Here is a 23719-nt window from a genome sequence, read left to right on the forward strand (position 1 = left end):
AAATATTTGGAAACCACACATCTGATAAGGGTTTAATATCCAGAGTATATAAAGAAATCCTACAACTCAACAATAAAAAGACAACCCAATTTCAAAAATGGGCAAAAGACTTGAATAGATCAAGGAAGATATTCAAATGGCCAATATGATGCTCAACATCTTTAGCCATTAAGGGAATGCAAATCAAAACCTGAGGAGACACCGTTTCACACCCACTAGAATGGCTATAGTTTTAAAAATCTAAAATAACAAGTATTGGAGAGGATATAGATAAATAGAAACACTCGCTGATTGTTGGGAATGTAAAATGTTGTAGCTGCTATAGAAGACAGTTTGGTAGTTCCTCAGAAATTTAAGTATAGAATTATCATATGACCTGGCAATCCCATTTCTAGGTATATGCTCAAAAGAACAAAAAGCAGGGACTTGAACAGATATTTGCACACTTGTTCATGGCAGCATTATTCACAATTGCTTAACTGGATGACTGGATAAACAAAACGTGGTGTATTCATATAATGAATATCATTCCGCCATAGAAAGGAATGACATTCTGATACATGTGACGACATGCATGAAGCTTGAAGATATCATGTTGAGTGAAATAAGCCAGACACAAAAGAACAAATATTGTATGACCTCACTGATATGAAATAATTAGAATAAGGAAATTTATAGAGCCAGAAACTAAAATACAGATTACCAGGAGCCAGAGTGGCTGTAGGGAATGGGTAGTTAATCCTTAACTGCTATAGAATTTCTGTTTGGGAAATGGAAACATTTTGATAATGATGGTGTTGATAGCAGCACAGCATGGTGAATGTAAGTAACGTTACTGAATTATATACTTGAATGTGGCTAAAAAGGGAAGTTTTAGGTTGCATATATGTGACTAAGAATAAAAAAACAAACTCCATACAACACAAACAGTGAACCCTGATGTAAACTATGGACTATAATTGTTATAATAACAATTATAATAATATTCTTTCATCTATTGTAATGCTTATTGTTAATAATGGGGGGAGGGTATAATGAAATTCTGTATTTTCTGCATGATTTTTCTGTAAACTTACAACTACTCTAATAAAAAAATTGTTAAAAAATTTTAAAAAGTGTTTGGTCTATAACAATATGAATGTATGACTCATTTTTAGCATGTCAAGATTTCAGTGGTTTAACTTTCATCAGCAGGTGCACTGTTTTTTTTTTTTAGTGTAGTCAATTTTTAATAATTATTATAATTACTATTTTATTAATAGAATTTATTTTTAGCACAGTTTTAGATTTATAGAGAAATCGAGCAGATAGTGCAGAGGGTTCCAATATACCACCCCAGACACCCAGTTTCCCTATGATTGACACCTTACATGGTGTTAATATATATGGTGTATTTGTTACAGTTAATGAACCAATGTTGATACATTATTGTTAACTGAAGTCCATAGTTTACTCAGATTTCCTTAGTTTTTATCTAATGGCCTCCTTCTGTTCTCGGATCCTGTCCAGATACCATATTACATTTACTTGTCATGTCTCCTTAGGCTCCTTGTGGTGGTGAACATTTTCTCAGACTTTCCTTGTTTTTGATGACACTGAGAGTTTTGAGGAGTACTGGTTCATTATTTGCAGGATGTCTCCGTATTGGAATTTGTCTGATGTTTTTCTCATTATCAGACTAGGGTTGTGGGTTTTGGGAGGAAGATCACAGAGGTAAAGTGCCATTTCCATCACTTTCATATTATGGGTACATACTATCAACAAGGTACATACCATCAACAAGATAGTACGATGGGTACATACTATCAACAAGATGTATCACTGTTGATGTTGACCTTGATCACCTTGCTGAAGTAGCTTTTCTCTAATTTCTCCACTTTACAGTATTCCTTTTGTATACATACATATCTATATGGACTCATGGATATTTATTTTATACTTTGGGTTATAATCCAATACTACTTTATTTATTTTGATGCTCAAATTGTTCCAGCTTTCACCACTGGGAGTTCTTTCAGTTGCCTCCCATACCTTTTTGACATATCTGCATCATTGTGTTTGTTTTCCTTTTGTAAACTCATTTTTGCATGGACAATGGCACAAGCTCCTGGAGTTTCTGAGTCTAGGTGGGCACAGATCGTGGCTGCGTCATGTGGAGGTTGTAAAGCCACACCAGCCGGGGCACATCTATTTACAAAGAGCAACGCAATGAAGACCTGTGTGCTTTCCTGCACTCAGGGGCACCAGGCAATAAACCACAGGCCTGTCAAGTGAATATGACCTGCAGAGTATTAAAACTGTGTTGCTGTTACAGTACTTGTTGTAAGATTTAGTGTGTGTGTGTGTGTGTGTGTGTGTGTGTGTGTGTTTGTCTGATTTTTGTATTTATGATGAGGAAGAACAGTTGTTGGATATTTTGATAGTATTCATTCAACTTTGAAACAAAAATTTCCACTACTTTTCTCTCTAGCTTCTAGATTGGCTTAATTGAAGACTATTCTAACCTTGAAAGACAAACTGTAAGAAAAAAGAAAAAGAAAAAGAAAAAGGCAAATAGCAGCACAGCTTGGAGTTAGGAACATCAACCTTGAGCAGGACTGCCTTGTTCTAAATCCTTGATCTTGGGCAAATTACTGAACTCCTCAGAATTTCAGTTTTCTCATCTATAAAAAGGGGATGTGAACAATAGATCCACCTCAAAGGTCTGTGGTAATAAGGATTAAATGAGTCAATTTATGTAAAAGTGATTAGAACAGTGCATGGCATAGGGGAGGCACAATGGAGTAGTATCTACCCTTATCATTTCACCATCCATCTGTACCATCAGAATTTTCTCAGAACTGTGTGACCAAAGCAAAACACAAAAATAAGTTTGATGTCATTCTGCATAAGACTGTGAATCAGCCAGGGTTCTGACTTAAAAATGTGATCAGAACTGGCTCTGGATGATGTAAGCAGAAGAGGAATTCATGGAGGGATTTGGGGTAGCCCACAGAATCTCTGGACCGACAGGATAGCCAGGCTCAGGGCAAAACAGAATGGTAGGCAGCAGCCAGAACAGCCACAATTACAGCTCAGAAGATGTCCAAAGAATCATGCCCTTGTCTCAGAACTCTGGACAGCCTGTGCCATTGCCAGTGCCAAACCCTGAACAATGTCCCTGCTCTTCTACCTCTGGAATCTGGGCATGGCTGCCCCGGCTGCAGCCACCTCACCAGATAAAGTTCTTTGCTGGGTTCTGTGTTCCCCGATCCCGATTCAGAGTCCAGGACGATGCATCTGATTAGCTGAGCTCAGGCCATGTGGCTAACTAAGCCCTAGTGAGAAGGAAGGCTGGGAAGCAAGTGTGTGGCGTTTTTAGCTTCTGTAGTGAGAAGCAATGGGCAATTGGCTCTGCAAACCTGGGAAGGAGTTCAAAGCTGGGCAGCCAAAAAGTGACAGACATCACCCACATCCTTCCTTTCAAATTTTGTTCCATTGTATCAGCATCACTGATGACCCCTGTACTAAGTCAAAGTTTGAGGAACACTGCCCAGTGCTCTGCTTCCCCTTGTATTTTCAAGTGAGAGGTATAAGCGACTAATTTCTTTGAGTTCTAAGAAAGATGAAATCCCTATTGGTTGGATTTGGGTAGGAGATTTTCTAGGAAGCCATGACCCTGAACCTTAAAAGATGTTGCACTCCTACTTTTTTTTAAAATGATTGTTGATGCCACTGGGATTAATAAAATGCAAATTCCTTTAAAAGATACAGAAGTTATTGAAAGTTATTACCTTTTATCCTTTTGTATTTTTTAATCCATTGATGCCAAAATTGTGTCATCAGTAACTATCATGTGGGGTCTTTGAGATTTTTAAAAGAGTGTTCATATTTGAGATGTGAACATTGTCTCAATCCTCTTTTTCAAAATGGAGACCCAGGAGGTGAAGTGACTTATGCAAGGTCACACTGCTGGTATAGTGGCAGAGTCTGCCCCCACCCCACCCCCCCACTCCATCCTGTGTGCTTCCCTAATGCCATGCTGCCAGCTGCAGCCCAGGAACAGGCCTGGCCAGCCAGCCCCACTGGCACTGCCTGCCCGGGACAGGTCTTGGCAGGGGACCTAAAGCTGCTCCAAGTAGGCATGACTAAAGCTGCCGCTGCTTTATTCACCTTTACCTGCTGTCGTGCAAAGTCCTGAGTGGCTTTCTCTCTGTCTGCGGACAACTCCCCTGTAAAAGGAAGAATAAGTAAGGGTGAGACAGAAAAACAGCCCCTTTTCTGTTTTCTCCCTGGCATTGTTGGGCCTTTGGGGTACTCACCTGCTGGACTCTGACCTTGGCCAGCCTTGACTGTCAGTGTTGCTAACCTCCTGCCCTGACCTTTGACTTGTTTCAGATCCTGGAAACCAGATTCCCTGGTCCTGCCTTCATGACTTGCCTCCCAGTCCCGTGGCTCAGCTAAATCCTGATGTCTGCCGTAGGCACTCCGTCACCTTGCCTGGCTGGCTGGGTCTGGACTTGGGCACCCCTGAGACCTCCCTGGGAGCAGGGCTCACACCCCTGGCATCTTCAGCGCCCAACAGTGTCTGGCCCAGCAAATCCCTGTTGACGGGATGAAGGACCTGCCCTATTTGGGTGTTGTCCAAGTCTCATCAGAACAAACTAGAGCAAAAGGAAGTGGAAGCACTGAGAAGACATTTCGAAAAAGCTGTGTGAGAGAGATTTCCCTTCTACACTCCCTAGGGGCATTTCTATTTGGAATTGAGTCCAGTTATTTAGATCTGAAATCAGAATGTCATAGGCAGGCTTTGGGTTGCAGCCTACTCAGGCTAGGGCAGAGGGGAAACTGGTCTTGGGAATCCAGAGAGAACTTCAGCATCAGGCAAAGTCTGCTGAGCTTAACCAAGGAGTGAGATATTCATTCCTTCTTTTATTCAACAAATATGTATTGAGCACTGTCTGTGTCAAGTTCTATGCTAGGCACTCAGTGAGCTTAGAGTGAGGAAGACAAACCAGGAAACTGGCATTTACAATGGAATATGATGTGTGCTGAAATAATAATAACTAATGTGCACTGAGTGCTCATTCTCTGCCAGACTGTTCACTCACCATTGACCATGCATTATTTCATTTTATCCTCACAGGAGCCCTATGAGGTAGGTATTATTATTGTATCCACTTTACAGATGAGGAAATAGAGGCACAGAGAGGTTAAATATCTTTCCCAAGGTCATACAACTGGGAACTGTCATACCTAGAATTTAAATCCAGAGAGTTTGACTCCAGGGCCTGTGCTTCTAGCTACTCTGCTAAAGTTCTGCCTCATAACAAGAGAAGCAGCTCAGGATTCCATCAGAGCACATAAAGACGCACCTAACATTGGGGATAAGGAAGGCTTCCTGGAGGAGTTGACATGTAAGCTGAGTCCAAAAGGACTAGTCAGAACTAGTTGGGAAAATGGGGATGGAAAGAACATTCCAGACTGAGCACATACAAAGACCAAGAGGCCATGGTGCACTAATTGCCACTTAGCACATACTGACTGTGTGTCAAGAATGTCTAGAAGCATTCAGAGACTGTAAATAGTGTCAACACTACCAGCTCACAGGGGATGATGAGATTGGAGAGAGAGGAGGCTGGAGGGTTCAGTAGGCCACCGGCTCACAAAGATCTTTAAAAGCCAGGCTAAGCGGTCAAGACTTTATCCAAAGGACATTGGGGAGACACTGAAGCATTTTAAACAGGCAAGTTTCACAATCAGGTTGTACTCAGAAAGCTTATTTTTTTTTGTTTATTTTAATGCAATTTTATTGAGATATACTCACATACTATATAATCCATCCAAACTATACAATCAGTGGCTCACAGTATCATCATATAATTGTGCATTCATCACCACAATCAATTTTAGAACATTTCATTACTCCAAAATAAAGAAAAAAATAAAAATAAAAATAAATTAAAAAGAACACCCAAACCATCCCATACCCCATATCCCCCCTATTATTTATATATTTTTGTCATTATTTTATTACTCTTCTGCCTATACACTGAGTAAAGGGAGTGTCAGTCACCAGGTTTTCACCATCACACAGTCATACGATAAAAGCTATATAATTCTACAATTATCATCAAGAATCAAGTCTACTGGATTACTGTTCAACAGATTCAGGTATTTCCTTTTAGCTATTCTAATACCCTAGAAACTCAAAAGGAATATCTATATAATGCATAAGAATAACCTCCAGATTGACTCCTTGACTCTATTTGAGATCTCTCAGCCACTGAAACTTTATTTTGTTTAATTTCTTTTCCCCCTTTTGGTCAAGACAGCATTCTCAATCCCACGATGCCAGGGCCAGGCTCAACCCTGGGAGTCCTGTCCCTCGTTGCCAGGGAGACTCAAACCCCAGGGGGTCATGTCCCACATAGGAGGGGAGGATAATATGCTTATTTGCAGATTTGGCTGAGAGAAAGAGGCCACATCCGAGCAACAAAAGAGGTTCTCTGGGGGTGACTCTTTGACATAATTATAAGTAGGCTTAGTTTCTTCTTTGCAGGAATAAAAGACAGCTTATTTTTAACAACACATTGGAGAAAAAGTGGGGTTGAACAAGACTGAAGGCTATTACAGTTGTCCACAGGAGATGATGGGAACTAAAATAGAAATGGGCAGTGGCAAAAGAGAGAATAGTCTAGGTTTGATTACTTAGTTATAGGGAGGTCACCATCAAACAAGAAGATTGGTGAGGACCAAGTCACTCAGCAGCCCAAGCCACAGAGGGTCAAGGGTCAGTACTGGTCCTATGCCAAGCAATTGGCCAAGTCCAAACAGGCAAGTGGATGGTGTAAGAAAAGTCCAGAAGGAGGTGGTAGGAACCCAAAAACAGGAACAGGGGGCCAACTTAAGGACTCAGCCCCTAGAGGATTGGGGAAGAAAGAATTTTCCGTCAGACAACTGGAGATGGGAAGACAATAGGAGATCAGACCCAGGAAACAGGATCCCTGAGGCCACTCTGGACTGGCAGCAAGAACAAAGATTCTCACCTGTGAGACAGAGCTCCAGAGCTCCTTCTCACACCCACCCATAGACAGGTGAGCCCTATTTAATCAGGTCTGCCTTCAAGGTTTCTGGGGAAGGGGTATTGTGATAAAAGAGAAGGAACAGGAGCCTCGTCTTGGGCCACTGTTCTGTGACTCCAGACAAGTGACCTAACCTCTCTGGGCCATAGTGCAGTGATCTGAAAAATGAGCCTAATAATACCTACTGCATGGGGTTATTGTGAGGATGTGGGAATTGACAAGTGAAGCCCAGGGACTGGTACCAGGGTAGTGCTTAGTTGCATCATCAACTCTTCCCCTTTCTCAGAAGTCATCTCTGTTCCCAGCTCTGGGCTGCAGGTTTATTTCGCTAGGCTATCTCTCACTTCACAAGTCACTATCTTACTCAGTGCTACATCCCTGAACCATCTAAAATCATCTTCTGAATACAGAAATGATCACTAGTCCTATTTTGAAGGGAAGAAAATAGGCTCACAGAGGTTAAGAAACTTGTCCAGGATCACATTACTCGCAGACGTGTTTTTCTCCAAAGCCTACCACTATTTTCCCAAATTTTATTCATTGCTATCCATCCTCTGCACAATTTTTTCCATATCAACTGACAACCTTTACCATTTTTTGCTTAATATTTTATTTAAATTAGTCCTCCTTTTTTACTTTAATTAACTGACTTTTTAAAAAACAGCTTTACTTAGATATAGTTCACCTATTGTACGATTCAACCATATACATTATACAATTCATTGTTTTTTCGTATCATCTCAGAGTTGTGCAACTACAGTCAATCATTCCCATAAATGGGAAACTTGTATTGTTTGCCATAAATGGAAGGCAAAACAAAACAAAATAAAAAGCAATGACAGCTAGACAATACTATAAAATGCTCTTGCTAGTGTTGCCTGTGAAATGTCTGAACTTGGGAAGGAGACTAGTAGGTATTAAAGCATTGTTAAAGACATGCCAGCACTAAACCGAGAGGCACCCTTTGGCATAATAAGAAAAATAAAAAGAGAAATGAAAAGAAAATTACATTTTTGCTGCCTAAGTCAATGCCACATCCCTGAACTGTCTAAAATCATCATCTGTATACAGCTCACACTTGCCACCTCATGGTAAGATAAGAGACTTACCCAAGTTCACGCAGGTGGGTAGGGGCAGAAATGGGCTTAGTAGAATTTGGGTTTCTTAATTTCTGATGCTATGTTCTTTCCACTACCCCATAGTCCTCTTTGAAATCACTATTTTAAATTAGATCAGTGCCTAATGTGTGTGCTAGAATGCCCTGTTACAAATTCATAAAGGACAGATTTTATGTAGCTAGAAGGAATCCCAGAAATAATCTAATCCAACTCATCTCATTTTACAGATGAGAAAACCAAGGAATTTGTTCACCTAACCATGTTCAGAATTGCCTGTCAGTCGGTTGACTAGAACATATATGCAACAAAAAGCTATAAACCCCCCAGAAATACAATGACCTTCTGGCCTAAGTCTTAAACCCAGCTTCCCGATATCTCAGCTCTGTCAGCAGGTCCTGCCATAGCTTCAGTTGTGTTCTTTAATTTGTTACTATGGTTTGTCACCACCCCTATAGGAGTAGTTTGCATTTGGCTCAAGCTATCAAGGTAGTTTTAAGGATCACAGGCATGAGCAGAATTAGTTGGTGGATTGAAGGCATGTGTTACAAGAGAAAGGAAGGAGAGGTTGTCAAAAACTGTGAAGGGTCTGAGATTTTTCCCTACTTGCAATCTAACAAGTTATCCTGCCACAGTTTCATGGATGCTGGCAGAAGACACAAGACTCCTGGGTCAGTGACAAAGGGCCTTATCATTTTCAGTAATAACAGGAACAAGAATACTGGTATTTCCTTGTGCTGGGTTCCTGATCCCCAACTCCCAAAGGCAATGCAGTGGGCTAAGAGACACCTGTATACATACAGTGGCATAAATCACAGGAGAGGAACCCTTAGTTTAGGGAACTAAATATTTAATAATAGACAATAACCATGCCTGTACTTTGCTTTGGAGAGAGACACTATTTTAAAAAGATAGTGTGAAAAAGGGCAGTCAGTGACTCTGTTTGCAAGGCATACAGAAATGTAAGAAACTCATGGAGAACTGTCTCCCACAAAGAGTTAAGTACATATATGGAAAGTGGGTTCACAGTCCTCTAGCTATCCCACAAGACAAGGGATGGAGAAGACGGGGAAACAGAAACCCAAGTGGACTAGCTCTGTTCTTTCTATATTGATTTTTATTGGTCTCAGTTGTGGAAATTGGTATTTGGTGGTTTGTTTGTGGATTTTGTCATGTGTCTCACTTTTTGATGTTCTGTAGCCAGCCCTCAACTCAATTCCTTGACAGGGTTTAGACAATTCAAATAATTCCTCTGCATAGCTCTTAGAAATCCCTAGAAACTCATGCCTCTTCAGAAGGGAGAAGAATGTAGCCTCCCAAATGTTACCTGCTTCCTGAAGATACTGCATGCTGGAAGAACCCGTGGTGCCCACCACTGTAATTTGGTTGTGTGATACACGCCCATCTCTTGCTTCAGGTCCAACATTACCTGCAATAGATGTGAAAAGATTTGCCAACCACCATGATACTGTCCAGACCCCTGACTTGGTCTAGTCTCTCATCTGAAACTGAGACTAGATGGACCATGAAATAAGGCTTTATTTGTTGCCCAGGCTCCATCTTTTGGGTAGATATTTTGTATCTATAATCAAGACCCAGAATTCAGGCCTCTGGCTGTCAGGCCTCAAGGCTGTTAGTTTTGTTCCTTTGCCTGTAGGAGGCTGACTTCCTAGGCTAAAGGAAGGTCAAAGAGCTCAGGACAGGAGGTCTTAGATACTGCAGGAGCCACACCAGGGCAGGGGACACAGTCCACAGAGGGATTCTGTGGCATTCCATAGGTCCTCAGGCCCTTTGCCACTACATTGGATGGGAGTTAACCAATTGACTGGACTCAGTCTGTGTGATTCTGGCTGGTGAGTCAGTGACCACACCCTCCATCCGAGGGTAAAGGGCAAAAACTATGTCAGGAAACCAGGCAAAGCCCAACGCAGGGCAAAGGCCATTCAAGTGGGGTAATTTTAGATAGCCATTCTGGAAGCATGATCTGGGGGCACAGGTGGCCCAGCTGGTGTGGTGGGCTGCCCTCGTAACATATAAATATAATAAGAGACCTGGCTATCCAAAGTAGTCCTTTCCTTTCATTCCCTTCTGTGGAACTCTATTTGCAGCTGGGAAACAGAACGGGATAAGTTATGGGGTCTATGGCTTCTTCTGCCTTGTCTAAGCAATCCACAGACTGCAGCTTTTATGCACAGTTTCTTGGCGCTACTGTGAAGAATTTCTGCTCATGAAGATCCCCAAAGAGCTGTAGCTTCTCATGGACTCTGTAAACTGTCATAGACCTAGCCCCTTGCTATAATCCCCAGATATTACTACATCCAGGACAGGAGGATTTCCTTCTTCCAAAATGAAGCCATGAGCCCTAAAGGATCCTAGGAACCTTTTGACCTATGACCTTGAATGACACCTCCCACATTATGCTAAGACTGATGTCTCAGGACCAATATTCATTACTGGCAGGGGATTGTGAAAAGATTTCCTCCCCACTGTGCAGTCAGCTCTGACCTTTGAGCTGTGCATGCCAATAAATATTCACCTGTTCTCAAACAGGAAAACGCAAACTGTGCAAACCATAGGAGCCTCCAGTTTGTTGAACAATCTAGTCCCAGGAACACTGCAGATTGCCTTGATTCTTGAGTTTGTGTTTTTCTATTCACTGTGTCAAGAAAGATTTATTTACAAACTCTGGGTGGGGACCTCTGGTCATTGAACATACTGAATTTCCACAGACTATTTTGACAGTTGAGTTTAGTTTACTTTTGTTAATCATTTTTTACACTTGACTTCCGCATTGTGGTCTGCACACTGGAGAAGCTCCAAGAAATAATGTGTGGACAGAGTTCATCTCTAAGCCAGGGAACTGCTTTCAAGCTACTATCTCAGAGTTTGGGACTCAAGCATTGAGTTCCTGGTGACCTGTTACTCTGAGAAGCTCCTGTTGACCTGGCATCTTGGGATTTTGTCTGACCCATCCTGAGTCACCAAAGCTAGCCCTTCTGTTCCTAATATGAAAACTGGGGCTCCTAATATAAGAGGTAAGCGCTTCCCAGAAAACATCACATTTAGAAAATGAACTTTCCCTGAATTAGTTTTCTATTGCTACTGTAACAAATTACCACAAGCTTGGTAGTTTAAAACAACACAAATTTATTTTGCAGTTTTGTAGGTCAAAAGTATGACATGGATCTTACCAGGCTAAATCAAGGTGCCTGCAAAGCTACATTCCTTTTTGGAGGCTCTAGAGGAAAATCCTTTTCCTTGTCTTTTCAATTTCTAACAGCCACCCACATTCCTTGGCTCCTCCTAGTTCCCTTTCTCCATCCTCAAAGCCAGCAAAATTGAATACCTCTGACATAGACACAGTTCCCTCTAACTCTGACTTCTCTTCTGCCTTTCTCTTCCACTTCTAAGGACTCTTTTGATAACATTGGGCCTACCCAGATAATCCAGGATAATCGTCTCTTTTTAAGGTCAGTCAAATTGCAGCTTTAATTCCATCTGCAACCTTAATTCTTCTTTGCCATGTAACCTAACATATTCACAAGTTCCAGGGCATGGATGTTTTGGGGGACTATTATTCTGCCTACCTCTTGAATTGGATTTGGACAACAAGAGGTAAGTAAAGGCTTGCTCAATGTCTGTCTTCCCAACTAGACCGTGTAGCACTGTCAAAGCTTCTAATTTACTCAGCATATTACATGTACAGTCTACAGCTGATCTGGTCCTCCCCAGGAGCTGATGGTTGGGGGGATTTTAACTGCATGTCCAATTTGGGGGCTCTTGGAATCATGTGATATCCATGTAGTATCTTCTTGGTTGGCGAATGATTTACGTATATAACTGAAACTCATATAGCACTTATCATGTAAGAACTTTATAAACTAATCTTATAACAAGTTTTTGAGGTATAAACTATTGTTATTATCATCCCATTTTATAGATAAGGAGACTGATAAATAAGGAGTCTGAGACACAGAAAGGATAAGTAACTTGTCCAAGGTCACACAGACAGGATATGGCAGAGATGGGGCTCGAAGCTAGGCATCTGTGAGCAGTGCAGAATCCATGCCCCAAATCACCATACTCAGCTGCCTCATCTTCTTGGTTTCTACCTGCTCTTTAGCCCCCTGCTGCTAACATCTATGGTAGGTGAATCTGTTTCGCATTCCTCAGGCCCCAGCAAAGCCAACCCTCAACCTTCACATTGGCTTCTTCCTCTTGCAACTTGGTGCTCCCCCCCCCCCCCCACACTTTCTCACTGGTGCAGACCCCTGGTCCTCCCTTGAACTTGCTGGAGCATCTCCTTGTGTCATCAGGGCAGTCTCACAGCTGGCCGCTGGCTCTCAACGTGACATCCTTGCCATGCAGGAACTGTGGGAACTTAGGAGAGCTAAGCTTCAGAGCCTCTCTCTGCTTAACCAGCTTGGCCAGCAGATCCGTTTTAACATGGCTACCCCCTGACTGGTACGAAACAACCTTAGAGGCAACTTCCTCCTAGGATCCCAAGTGGGGAGCTCCCTCTGCATTTGGAGTAACACTGCACCTTTCCCACACCCATCCAAGACTCAGAGAGGACAAAAAGTTATAAATCATGAGGCACTTTTGACCCTCCTCTCTCTCCTCTTTCCCCTTCCCACTGTGTGGGGTGCCACAGAGGGAATAGCTACTCTTTCACTGCCTTAGAGCTGGCCTAGGAGCTGTGTGTGGAAGGCGCCTCTGCTCTGTCAAGAAAGGACTCAAAGAGCTGGTTTTCCAGGCTTGGTCTTTGGTTTACTAAGAAATGAGAACGTGGAAAGATTTGGAAAATCTTTTACATCATGGCTAATTTCTTCGACTACACACATGACAATAATACCTTGAGGCCTGGTCCATCATAGGTCTTCAGTGTGGTGGTTACTTACTACTCTCCAAACCCAGGACTTTCATACTTTGCCTGCATATAGGAAATGTGTTTTATACCATGGCCCATACAAATATACATATATATTGTACATAACTGAAACACAAGCTAACATAAACAATACTTATTGTTACTTAATGTGCTACCTCCTGATCATTTTTAATGTATTCTTTTTTTTTTTTAAAAAAAAAAAGCAAAACATTGGTGGTGACCTGTAACTCCTTTCCCCAGAATTATTTGCTTCCCTCTCTGTGATCCCATAGGCTCTAAGCCAAGGTAAAACTTCTCATCTTGCATTGTAATTTATGTGTCTTTCACTCCCACTAGGGAGACACACTGTCCTTTTCATTTTTTGCATCCCTAACACATCACTAGTAGACACTCAGTATGTGTTATTCGAGGGGATGAATGAAAAATGCCCGTTGTGTGTTCAACAGTAAAGGATGGTGGCTCCCTTCATTGTCACACACACATCTCAGTCTGCTGCTGGAGAGCTCAAGAGGGAACCCTCTGAGATCTGAGAGGGGTCCCTGCTGAAGTTAGTACATATACTTACTGTAGAAGAGGTCTAAATGTTCAAGGAATGAAGAACAGAGATTTTAATCATTCCTCTCCCCTCGATTTTTTTCTGAATTGTTCTGTTCACATACCCAAGCTAGAATGTCTTTATGTCCTCCACAATAATTTTTTTATATTCATTTTACTGAGATATATTCAATACAAAACAAAGCGTACATTCGATTGTTCACAGTACCATTACATATTTGTGCATTCATCACCAAAATCAATCCGACACCTTCATTACCACACACACAAAAATAACAAGAATAATAATTAAAGTGCAAAAGAGCAATTAAAGTAAAAAAGAACACTGGGTGCCTTTGTTTTTTTCCTTCCCCCATTTTTCTATTCATCCATTCATAAACTAGACAAAGGGGAGTGTGGTCCTTATGGCTTTCCCAATCTCATTGTCACCCCTCATAAGCTACATATTTATACAATCGTCTTCAAGATTCATGGGTTCTGGGTTGTAGTTTGATAGTTTCAGGTATCTACCACCAGCTACCCCAATTCATTAGAACCTATAAAGGGTTGTCTATATTGTGCGTAAAAGTGCCCACCAGAGTGACCTCTCAGCTCCTTTTGGAATCTCTCTGACACTGAAGCTTATTTCATTTCCTTTCATTTCCCCCTTTTGGTCAAGAAGATGTTCTCCATCCCACGATGCTGGGTCTACATTTCTCCCCGGGAGTCATATTCCACGTTGCCAGGGAGATTCACTCCCCTGGGTGTCTGATCACGCATAGGGGGGAGGGCAGTGATTTCACCTGCCAAGTTGGCTTAGCTAGAGAGAGAGGGCCACATCTGAGCAACAAAGAGGCATTCAGGAGGAGGCTCTTAGGCACAATTATAGGGAGGCCTAGCCTCTCCTTTGCAGCAACCGTCTTCCCAAGGGCAAGTCCTGTGGTAGAGGGCTCAACCCATCAAACCACCAGTCCCCTCTGTCTGTGAGCACATTAGCAACCATCGAGGTGGGGCAGGCCAATACCCCATGCATTCTCCACCAGCTCCTCAAGGGGGCTCTGCATATTTTTTTCCTTGTTTTTTTTTTTTTTTTAATTGACTTTTTTTTTTTAAATCAACCCTCCACAGTAATTTAATAACATAAAACTGACTGTGCAGACTCAAAATGCAGAGGGCATTTGGCGTTCTTGCAAAGCTAGACTGTAGGAAATGTGCCCATTGCTGAACACATTGGATGTGGTTTAGGTAGCAAAGCAAATGACCTAACAAGGAATGTATGTGCTGAGCCTAGTTCCTGTTAAATTAATAGATTCACGTTCTGGCACATCCACAACCTCACGAGTCATAGCAACCGGATGACGGCATGGCAACACAGCAGCTGCGGCCTCTGCACATGAGAAAAACTGGAGCCTAGCGTCTCTGGAGGGAAAACAGAAGCAGGCTCTGGAATTGCCAGCTTGTGTAGGATCAGTGGAGGGGAGGGGGATGCAGTGGTGAGCACAGGTAGGAAGCTGCCCTGGTTAGGGATGATGGGGTGTAACATCACTCCTGCTTCCTAAAACTTTGTTTCATATTTTCAAAGTAAATAGTTTGTTCCGATCAGAGAGGAAATGATGTTGAGAGAAAGACACCATCATGTGGACAGAATGTTCTTCACAGCCCTGGAAGCAGTTGTGGAGGTGATTCTTATCAGAGACAGACCATGACTTACTCTTCAGCTGCAGGACCACAAAGCCTCCCTTTCTAGTTTTTAGACCCCCAGTGGAATCCCCTACCCTTTTTGTCTGCCAGAGTTGAAGGCCCTGTTTTCAAGCCCTCCTTCCAGGCCTAACCCCATGGCCCCTGGTTGTGTCCTGAGGACTCGGGGATCAGGGTAAATGCCCCCAGGAAGAGGAAGACAACTCCTGGACAGGTGCCAGTTCTTGTGACACAAAGACATTTGCACATGCTGACAGATAGGTGACTCCCAGTACCAAGGCCACCTGGGACTGAGCAATAGTCCACGCCCTCTGACCTAGTTTAAATTCAAGGATGAGCCTTGCTCTGCAAAAGCAGGGAGGGCTAGGGCTTCTATTTTTTGGATTTGTGTGTTACACTCAGGTGTCGTTTAGATCCCTGTTTCTTTTTCCATGGTCTGCTTCCCAGGAGAGGGCCCAGGAAGGCCATGCTAGGTCGTCACTGGGCCTGCATTGACTTTCCCATGGTCCTTTTTGTTAGTTATCTGTGGCTGTGTAACAGATTACCCCAAACTTAGTGGGTTAAGACAACAAACATGTATTAACCTACAGTTTCTGTGTCTCAGGTATCTGGGCACTTTAGCAGGGTGCCTTTGACTGGAGGTCTCTCTTGAGGTTGGAGTCAGGCTGCTGCCTGGGGCTAAAGTTCTCATCTGAAGGCTTGATTAGCATGCGGGTGGGGAATCCGGGTGGGCGAATTGCTTCCAAGCTCATGCCTGGTTGTTGGCAGGCCTCAAACCCTCTCGGCAGGGCGGTCTCAGGACATGGCTTCCCTCCAGGTAAGCGATCCAAGAGAGGGCGAGAGAGAGCACACCCACGAGGGAAACCACAGGATTTTTTTATAACCTAATCTCAGAAGTGACATCACATCACTTCTGCCATATTCTGCTTGTAAGACGTGTGTCAGTAAGTCCAGCCCACACTCCAGGGGAGGGGATGACAGCAGGGCATGAGCACCAGGAGGCAGGGGATCATCGGGAACCGACTTGGAGGTTGCCTACCACAGCTTCCCAGCGGAGCAGCGGGCTAACACGCATCTGTATGCTGCAGTACTCCAGCAACCGCCACCCTAAGCTGCAATGTGTGTGTGTGCATATATGTAAGCGTCAGGCCTTTACACATTTACACGTCAGCTAATTGCTCCTTGCATGCAGAAATGCTGAATATTCATGGAATTGTGACTGAGGATTCGGAATCACAATGCTGAACAAAGAAATGTTCTGATCTTTTTCTAGCAAACGCAGATTATCACATGGTTGTTTGGAAGCCTTGGTGACATACTGTCTCCATTCCTGTTGATTATATCATTGGTTGCCTTAAGCAGAAAGGACTAAGGAATTATTTCTAAAATCTATTCCAAAACTGAAATGGGCAATCCTTCCACCCGTTGGAGAAAATAACAAAAATTTCAGCGTATTATCATTATTGAGAGTCTAATAATCACTAATTTCTTGTAGCAATATTTTTCTTACATTGTACATTTTGTATTTATTAATGTGCCATTAATGTCTCAGTAATCAGAACAAGCGCATAACAGCTGCAATGTGGGGGATTTCATGTTGCTAGGAGAGCTTTGAGCCTCTACTCCCAACCTTTGGGTGGAGTCTGCATCTGTGGCTTCCTATGAGGTTTTTAAGGCAGACCTGGGGATCATTTCCCAGATGTTACTTTCCATCAGTTTCACATCCACCTTCCTGGACAAAGCCTTCACTCAAGTCTATGGTTTCCTGTGCTTTAGTAAAAAGATGAAGTATTGGCAAGGGGAGTTTCTGTGATCTGGCCAACTGCTGGTAGAAGCAGTATTTGGGGAAAAAAGGAAAATTGTTGAGCTCTAACTGATGACTTTGAGCCACCTTTTAGAAGGTCCCTGTTTTCGGAGAGAAGCTACAATGAAGCTAATGTTTCTGTTATGAAAGCCCTCCACTGCAGTTTCAAATGTCGGCTTTTTTTAAAAAACAACAACAACAACAAAAAAACCACAGCAAAGGCTAACTCCATCACCCCGTTTTCTCTCCAGTCTCACGGGATCAGGAATTTCCCCCAAAGAATGCTGTTTAACTATTTTGTTGTTACTTATCAGAAACCAAAAGAGGTGGCTTTTGTTGTTGCAGTTTTTAATACAGTGAGAAAATTTACTTTGGGCAATGATACATTTTTGAATTACTATTGCCTGAAGCTCCTCTTCTCAGGATTCCATTCTCCATCTTACCCTCTAAGTCATTTTTGGCTAGAGATGAAACAGGGAATGTATCAGGCCCCTAAGAGATCTTCTGTGAGAGTGTAAAAGGAAGAGGTGGAAGTCAAGGGGAGAGTTAGAACAGAAACCATTTTGCAGCCCCAAGTTGAGCACTGAAATAAGCGTGATGATTGGTAAACATTCTGCGCCCTTATAACCGGTGGAAAGGACGAAGAATGGTCGTGCAGACCCTTTCGGGGAATATGGGGGTAGGACAGAGACTATGGGGAATATGGGGGTAGGACAGAGACTATGGGGAGTATGGGGTAGGACAGAGAACTCCGGTTAGGAGACCGGTGTTATAAGGCCCAGTTAGGCATTATTTGGCAAAACACAGTTCCCTAGGACCTTTCTGGCCTCAATCCCGAACTGAAAATCTCTCTCCTCCTCCTCCACCCTTTTGTTTTGGGGAAGGCGAGTTCTTCTGGAACCCCAGCTCTCCCCGGTCCCTTGAACTACCCCCCCCCCCCCAGCTCTTAAACCCCAAGACCACCTTATAGCCCCATCCTCAGGACAGGGAGCCTTCGCTTCTTCCGCGCGGAAGCGACCCCGGCGATGCGAGATCTTCCCAAGAAAGGTGCAAACTCGGCTCCGGGATCCCGGCTTCCCCGACAGCCGAGGGCGCGCAGGGCCAGGGGCGCCGGGGCCGGGGGTGCGGGCGGGGCCGACGACCGCAGGGCCCGGCGCGCCACCGCGCGAGCTGCTGGGTCACAGCCCCGGCCGCGCCGCCCGCGCCGCGAGGAAGTGACGACTGCGCCGTCCCGAGAGCAACAAAGTTTGAGTCTGCGGGCCGCGCTCGCCTGCGCCCCGCGCCCCTCGGAGCAGCGCCGGGATCCAGTGCCCAGGTGAGCCGCGGACTCGGCGTCCCCTCCACGCCGCCGGGGCGCGGACGTGGGACTCGGAAACGTTTCGGTCTCGGGCATGGCTCGAGGGCGTGGATGTGGGGGGCCGTGTTGAGCCTGCGGGGCGGGAGCCGGGGTCCGGGGAGCGCAGCAGGGAGGGCCTCGGACCCGTAGCGCGGAGGACGGGATCGGGGGTCCGGGGTTGCGCCCCTGTGGTCACTGGCTTGCTGTGGGACTTAAAACACCACGGCTGCAGCCGAGTGCGCTGCAGGCGCTCTTTGCGAGAGGAGGGGTGCGGGGAAGGGCCTTCCTCGGGGCTAGCGACCGGGACAAGTCCTCTGCCTGTAGCCCTCCAGTCCCCGCCCAGTCTTTCCCAGGGAAGTGTTCTCTTTCTCCTCACTGCTCTCGATGAGGTTGCAGGAAGGATGTTAAAGGAACTCCACCTCCCCGCCCCCCACACAATTTTATTTGCTTGGCCCCCCAGTGACCAAGAGCAGACCACGACTTGGAAGTCTGGGAAAACAAGCCTCTGCATTTTCGGAAAACAAACCCGGAATTGTCCCCAAATCCCCTTAAAGCAAATCTCTCCTGATTCCCTCCCCCTTTGTACTCCTCCACCATGTCCTGAACATGGCAGTAATCGCTAAGGCCTAACACTTTGCAATTTAGCCATTAAAAACTGTCAGCACACCCACGTACATATGTGAGCGCTTTCTATATAAGACTCAGAAACCCTCTGACTCTGACATCTAGTTCTTTCTGTTTTCTAAAACTGCTAGGGCTGCAGGAATGTGTTTGGGAACTTGGTGGTTGTTCCCGCCGCCCTCGGTAGCCTCGTGGCGCAGGGTTTTTAAAGAACAGCTGAGAAGTTTATGACATCCCGGCAGAGTAACTTGTGGCTGGTCGCCGGCGAGTGGCGCCCGGGGGCCCGGGCTCCCTGGCTTTGAGACTGTCTGCAGGTAAGTGTAGCAGCAGTGGCCGGGCGGCGGCGGCGGGGACACGTTGGGGTGTGCAGGAATGTGCGTCCGTGCCTTGCAGACTTCGAGATGGGATGTCTGGAGTTTGAATAGTGCAGTTCCTAGCAGCAGCTTCCTGCGGGCGTGTAATTACAGCGTGATTGCACAGTCAGGCATTGTTGGCGTGGATGTTTATACACAGGCTATTGTGCAAGACCTCGGTGGCCGGGAACAAAACGCAGATTTGCATTGCAAATGTTCAGGACAGATCTGGGCCTGAGCTGCAGTCGCCAAGATCTTTTTGCCCTTTGACCTTTGTTAGGTGATTTATTTCCTTGCCTCTCCCTCACCTTTGACCACTTCTAAACGTCTGAGAGGTGGAGAGGCTTAAGAAGCCTGGGGGACTGAAATGTGCCTTTCGTTTTTGATCCTTCCACTGGAACTGTACCCTTATTTGTGTCTGTATAAAATGTGGGATGATGTCAGCAGGAAAAGGAGATGGGAGATGGCTATCGACTTCCCTAAACGGGAAAGCTGTTTGAATGAGCAAAATTGCATGGTGCCTGGATTGGGGCCGGGTTGCAAAGAGGACACGTCAGACATATGTGACTGAGCCAGCGAGCTAGACTTTGAGCCTTGAAGTGCCAGCTGCAGAAACTTAGTAGGTGGGTCCTAATTCCTTTATTGTGTTCTGGGCAAAGGGGAAACAGCTCAAAATGGCAAAGGATAAGTGCTGGGGCTTTGACACTATGTGTCTGTGACTGCGTCTGGAGGGAGGGGAGCAGAGGAATGACTCATGCACCTTTTCTCCAAAGGGGCCCCAGGCCCACTTCCCAAGCACTGCAGCACGTTATGGCGATGGTGTGGGAGGGTGTCCCCACACCTACCAGGATGCCACAGCAGCACAGGAAAGGACCAACCCTGCAAGTGTGGAAGGAAGGCAAACAGGTTCTCCTTGAAGGCCTCAGAGGTGGTTAATTGTAAGAGAGGGATTTAAAACCCAGTCAAACAGCAGGTACAGGATGTGTGCAGTGCCATCCTTACATCCCAAATCTCAGCCTCCTCTAAGCAAAAGGTCCACAGCAGCCCATGCTCCTTGGTGATGCTTGTGCGTGGGAGCTGTCGCTTTGTGAGCATTTCCAAGGCCCTGCTCAGGGTGCTGGGTGACTCAGTGGCACCACCCCACTGCTGCACAGAGGGGCAAGCACCCAGGGCCCTTACCTGTGGGAACTCCCCCACACCTGGTCTTCTCCCCGAACAGGTAACTGAGCTTCACCTGGACAGGAAATGCTGTTTTGCTGCCTCATGCCAGCTGTGTGTCATGGGCACAGTGACCATTTATCAAACCAGAACATTAGGGCACAATCACTGGCAGCTACCTGTGTGCTTCTAGGGACTTGAGGACAAATAGGTGAAATCAGAACATTTCTGGGAAGTCTGGGACGTTATGACACAGTTGCACAGGGGAATGAGGTTTAGAGCAAAACACAAAACAAAACAAAATACCACCACGGTGCGAGTCACCATGGGTTACTACACAAGCCCCTGTTTTAGGTACATTTGGGCTTTGACTTAACTTGTTGTCAAGGTCCTGGTTAGCTGCATCACCCGGCCAGGGCTGCTTTAGTGAGGGCCTGTTAGTCCTCAGGACTAGTTTTTAAAAAAATTTTTTTATGAACAAATGCTCCTTCTTCCCCTCCCCCCTTCTTCACACTCGGTCCCCTCCTGCTTCCTCCCCAATCCCTAATCTGCTTTCTATCTCTGCAAATGTGCTATTTCTGGTCATCTCTTGTAAATGATATCATACAAATTTTGTCCTTATGTATTTTGCTGATGTCACTGAGCATGTTTTCAAGGTTCTCTCATGTTGCAGCATGTCTCATAACTTCATTCTTTTTTTTACAGCTGAATAATATTCCATTGTGTGTATGTGCCACATTTTGTTTTCCCATTCACTTGTCGATGGACACTTGGTTGCTTCCAGCTTTGGGCTATTGGGAATAACGCTACTGTAAACATTGGTGTACAACTATCTGTTTGCGACCCTGTTTTCGTTCTCTTTGGGTATATACCTAAAACTGTCTGGTCAAATGGTATTTCTATATTTAATTTTTTAAGGAACTGCCATTTTGCTTTCCACAGTGGCTGCACCATTTCACATTCCCACCAACAATGCACTAGAATTCCAGTATCTCAGCATCCTCTCCAACACTTGTTATTTTCCATTTTTTAAAAAAAGATAGCTATTCTTGTAGATATGAAGTGGTATCTCATTGTGGTTTTAATTTGCATCTTTTCAAGTGTTTATTGGCCATTTCTGTATCTATTTTGGAGAAATGTCTATTCAAGTCCTTTGCCCATTTTTGATTGAGTTGTTGTTTTGTTGTTGCGCTGTAAAAGTTTTTTATATATTGTGGATATTAAACCTTTATGGGATATGGGGTTTGAAACTATTTTCTCCCATTCTGTAGGTTCTTTCACTTTCTTGATAATTTCCTTCAATACACAAAAGTTTTAAATTTTGATAAAATCAGTTTTATCTATTGCTTCTTTTGTTGCTTGTGCAATTGGTGCCATATCTAAGAATCCATTGCTGAATCCCAAGTCATGAAGATTTACTTCTAAGTTATCTTTTAAGAGTTTTATAGTTTTAGCTCTTACACTTAGATCCTTGATCCATTTTGAGCAGACAGTTCTAGTCTTTAGGGGCAGGGGAGCAGTCTCTTCTGACCCCAAAGGAAAGCAAACTAGGAGATTCCGATTGTTTGTGTCCATGTAGAACCTGCAGAACGAAAAGTACCCAAAGGCCCTTCAGAAGTGGAGAGTGGAGGGGAGGGACCTCTTGCGAAGGCACAGAGAAGGAAGGAAGCCAGGCTCCCTGGAGTTGTTGAGTCACTGGATCAGTTACCCCTCCAGATCTTCAGTTCAACCTGACTGATTTTTGTGCGTTACTCAGGCCCTTCCCCTTGCTTTGCCTCTGCATCCTCAGAGCCCACCCCACAGTCATTCCCAGCCCAGTTTAAGACCGGAAACTTAATCTCGACTTCCTCTCCCACCTTACGTAAATGCTGATTTATGGCATGAAGTTGCTGCCCGACTCATGGCGCCGGAACAGCCCTGCCTGCTATGTACAATTGGGAATAATACTGGAAAAGCTCTGATTCAAAACTTGACGGAGGTTTTTTTTGTTAGAATCATTTTATTGTCTTAAGAGGAAAATTATTGGAGGTTATTAGAAAACTCAGTAATTGTGGCAAAAACCCCAGGGTGCCAATGAGAAAGTCAAACTGAGAAGTCCCCTGGAAGAGGGGGGTCTTAGAATGAAGGTCTTCCATGCTATCCAGGCCTGATATTTATATTTCTATTCATCTGCCTCCTCCTGGCTGCTTCATTCCTGACACCACAATCCAATGTTTTGACATCACAATTAATCTCCATAAAAGAAGGCAGAACACCCCCAGCCAAAAGAGGGCATTTTAGACTCTAAAGAAAGCACTGCAATTTTCCAGATGCTGTGGTTGGCAGTTTCGTCCAGCAGCCTCGTTTCCTCCTCTAAAACGTACCCCCACCCCCGCTTCATCTCTCCTTTTCGCTGAAACATCCCTTTGTGAGATCCTTAAGCCTCCTTTTTCCTCCATCCACATGACATAGGGCAAAGGCTTTATGACTGTCTCTCTCAAATGCTACTTGAAATACACACAAAGCTTTGAGTAAGCCTCGGGTAAAGGGCTGCTCCGTAATCCCACTTAAAATGCCTGTTTGCACGGGTCGCTCTCCTGCTCAGAAACCTTCAATGGCTCCCTACTGCCTGCATGAAACTCAAGGACTTCCACACAGGATGCTGGGATGCTGGCCTCCACTGTTCACTGCCCTAACCTCTGGCTCTGACCCAGTGACCCAGTCCAAGCATCTGGTGGCAACCATCTCTACCTCTCCTGCTTCCCTGGACCTGGAATGCCTCCCCTCTCCTCTTCCCCGCCTGCTCAGGCCTGCTCTCTTTCCAGCCCCATTCCCGTTCTCCTCCTCTGCAGAATTTCTTGTCAGCCTGGGAGCCTCCCCCCTGAGACTCTGGGATCATCCACAGAAGCCTGCGTTGAGGAAAACCTTGAATCTTACTCAGTTTCTCCTCTGAGCCGTGGCTCTGATCACACCCTTCATTGAGCTCCTCAAATGTACCTTTGCAGGGATAAATATCTTAACTTTTCAACTAGACTGGAAGCCCCTGTTTTATATACCTTTCTTTGCCCAAGTCCTGCACTCAGCATACAGCAGGTCCTAAGTAAATGTTTGATGATGGGGGTACAAATGGCAGTGGCCGTCCGATGTTGTCTTTACACGGCGCACC

General features: G+C 44.6%; 1 protein-coding gene and 1 long non-coding RNA gene across 4 annotated transcripts in view; one reads left to right on the forward strand and one right to left on the reverse strand.

The window, feature by feature from the left end:
• LOC119531260 overlaps nucleotides 1–18316 on the reverse strand; it is a 60617-nt gene extending 42301 nt beyond the window's left edge. The window contains exons 1-3 of the long non-coding RNA XR_005216289.1: nucleotides 18070–18316; nucleotides 9507–9608; nucleotides 4159–4211 (exon numbers count right to left, since the gene is read on the reverse strand). This is a non-coding gene — a long non-coding RNA (uncharacterized LOC119531260). The remainder of the gene's footprint in view (nucleotides 1–4158; nucleotides 4212–9506; nucleotides 9609–18069) is intronic.
• An 11-nt stretch (nucleotides 18317–18327) lies between these two features.
• Nucleotides 18328–23719, forward strand: part of MIDEAS (mitotic deacetylase associated SANT domain protein) — a 68938-nt gene continuing 63546 nt past the window's right edge. The window contains exons 1-2 of one of the 3 annotated variants that reach the window (XM_037832326.1): nucleotides 18328–18421; nucleotides 19198–19377. The gene's annotated coding sequence lies outside the window, so the exon portion shown is untranslated. The other 2 variants (XM_037832328.1, XM_037832327.1) reach the window with 2 other exon arrangements.

The sequence above is a fragment of the Choloepus didactylus genome, chromosome 4 (genome assembly GCF_015220235.1).
Source record: "Choloepus didactylus isolate mChoDid1 chromosome 4, mChoDid1.pri, whole genome shotgun sequence".
In the NCBI taxonomy this organism is placed as follows: Eukaryota; Metazoa; Chordata; class Mammalia; order Pilosa; family Megalonychidae; genus Choloepus; species Choloepus didactylus.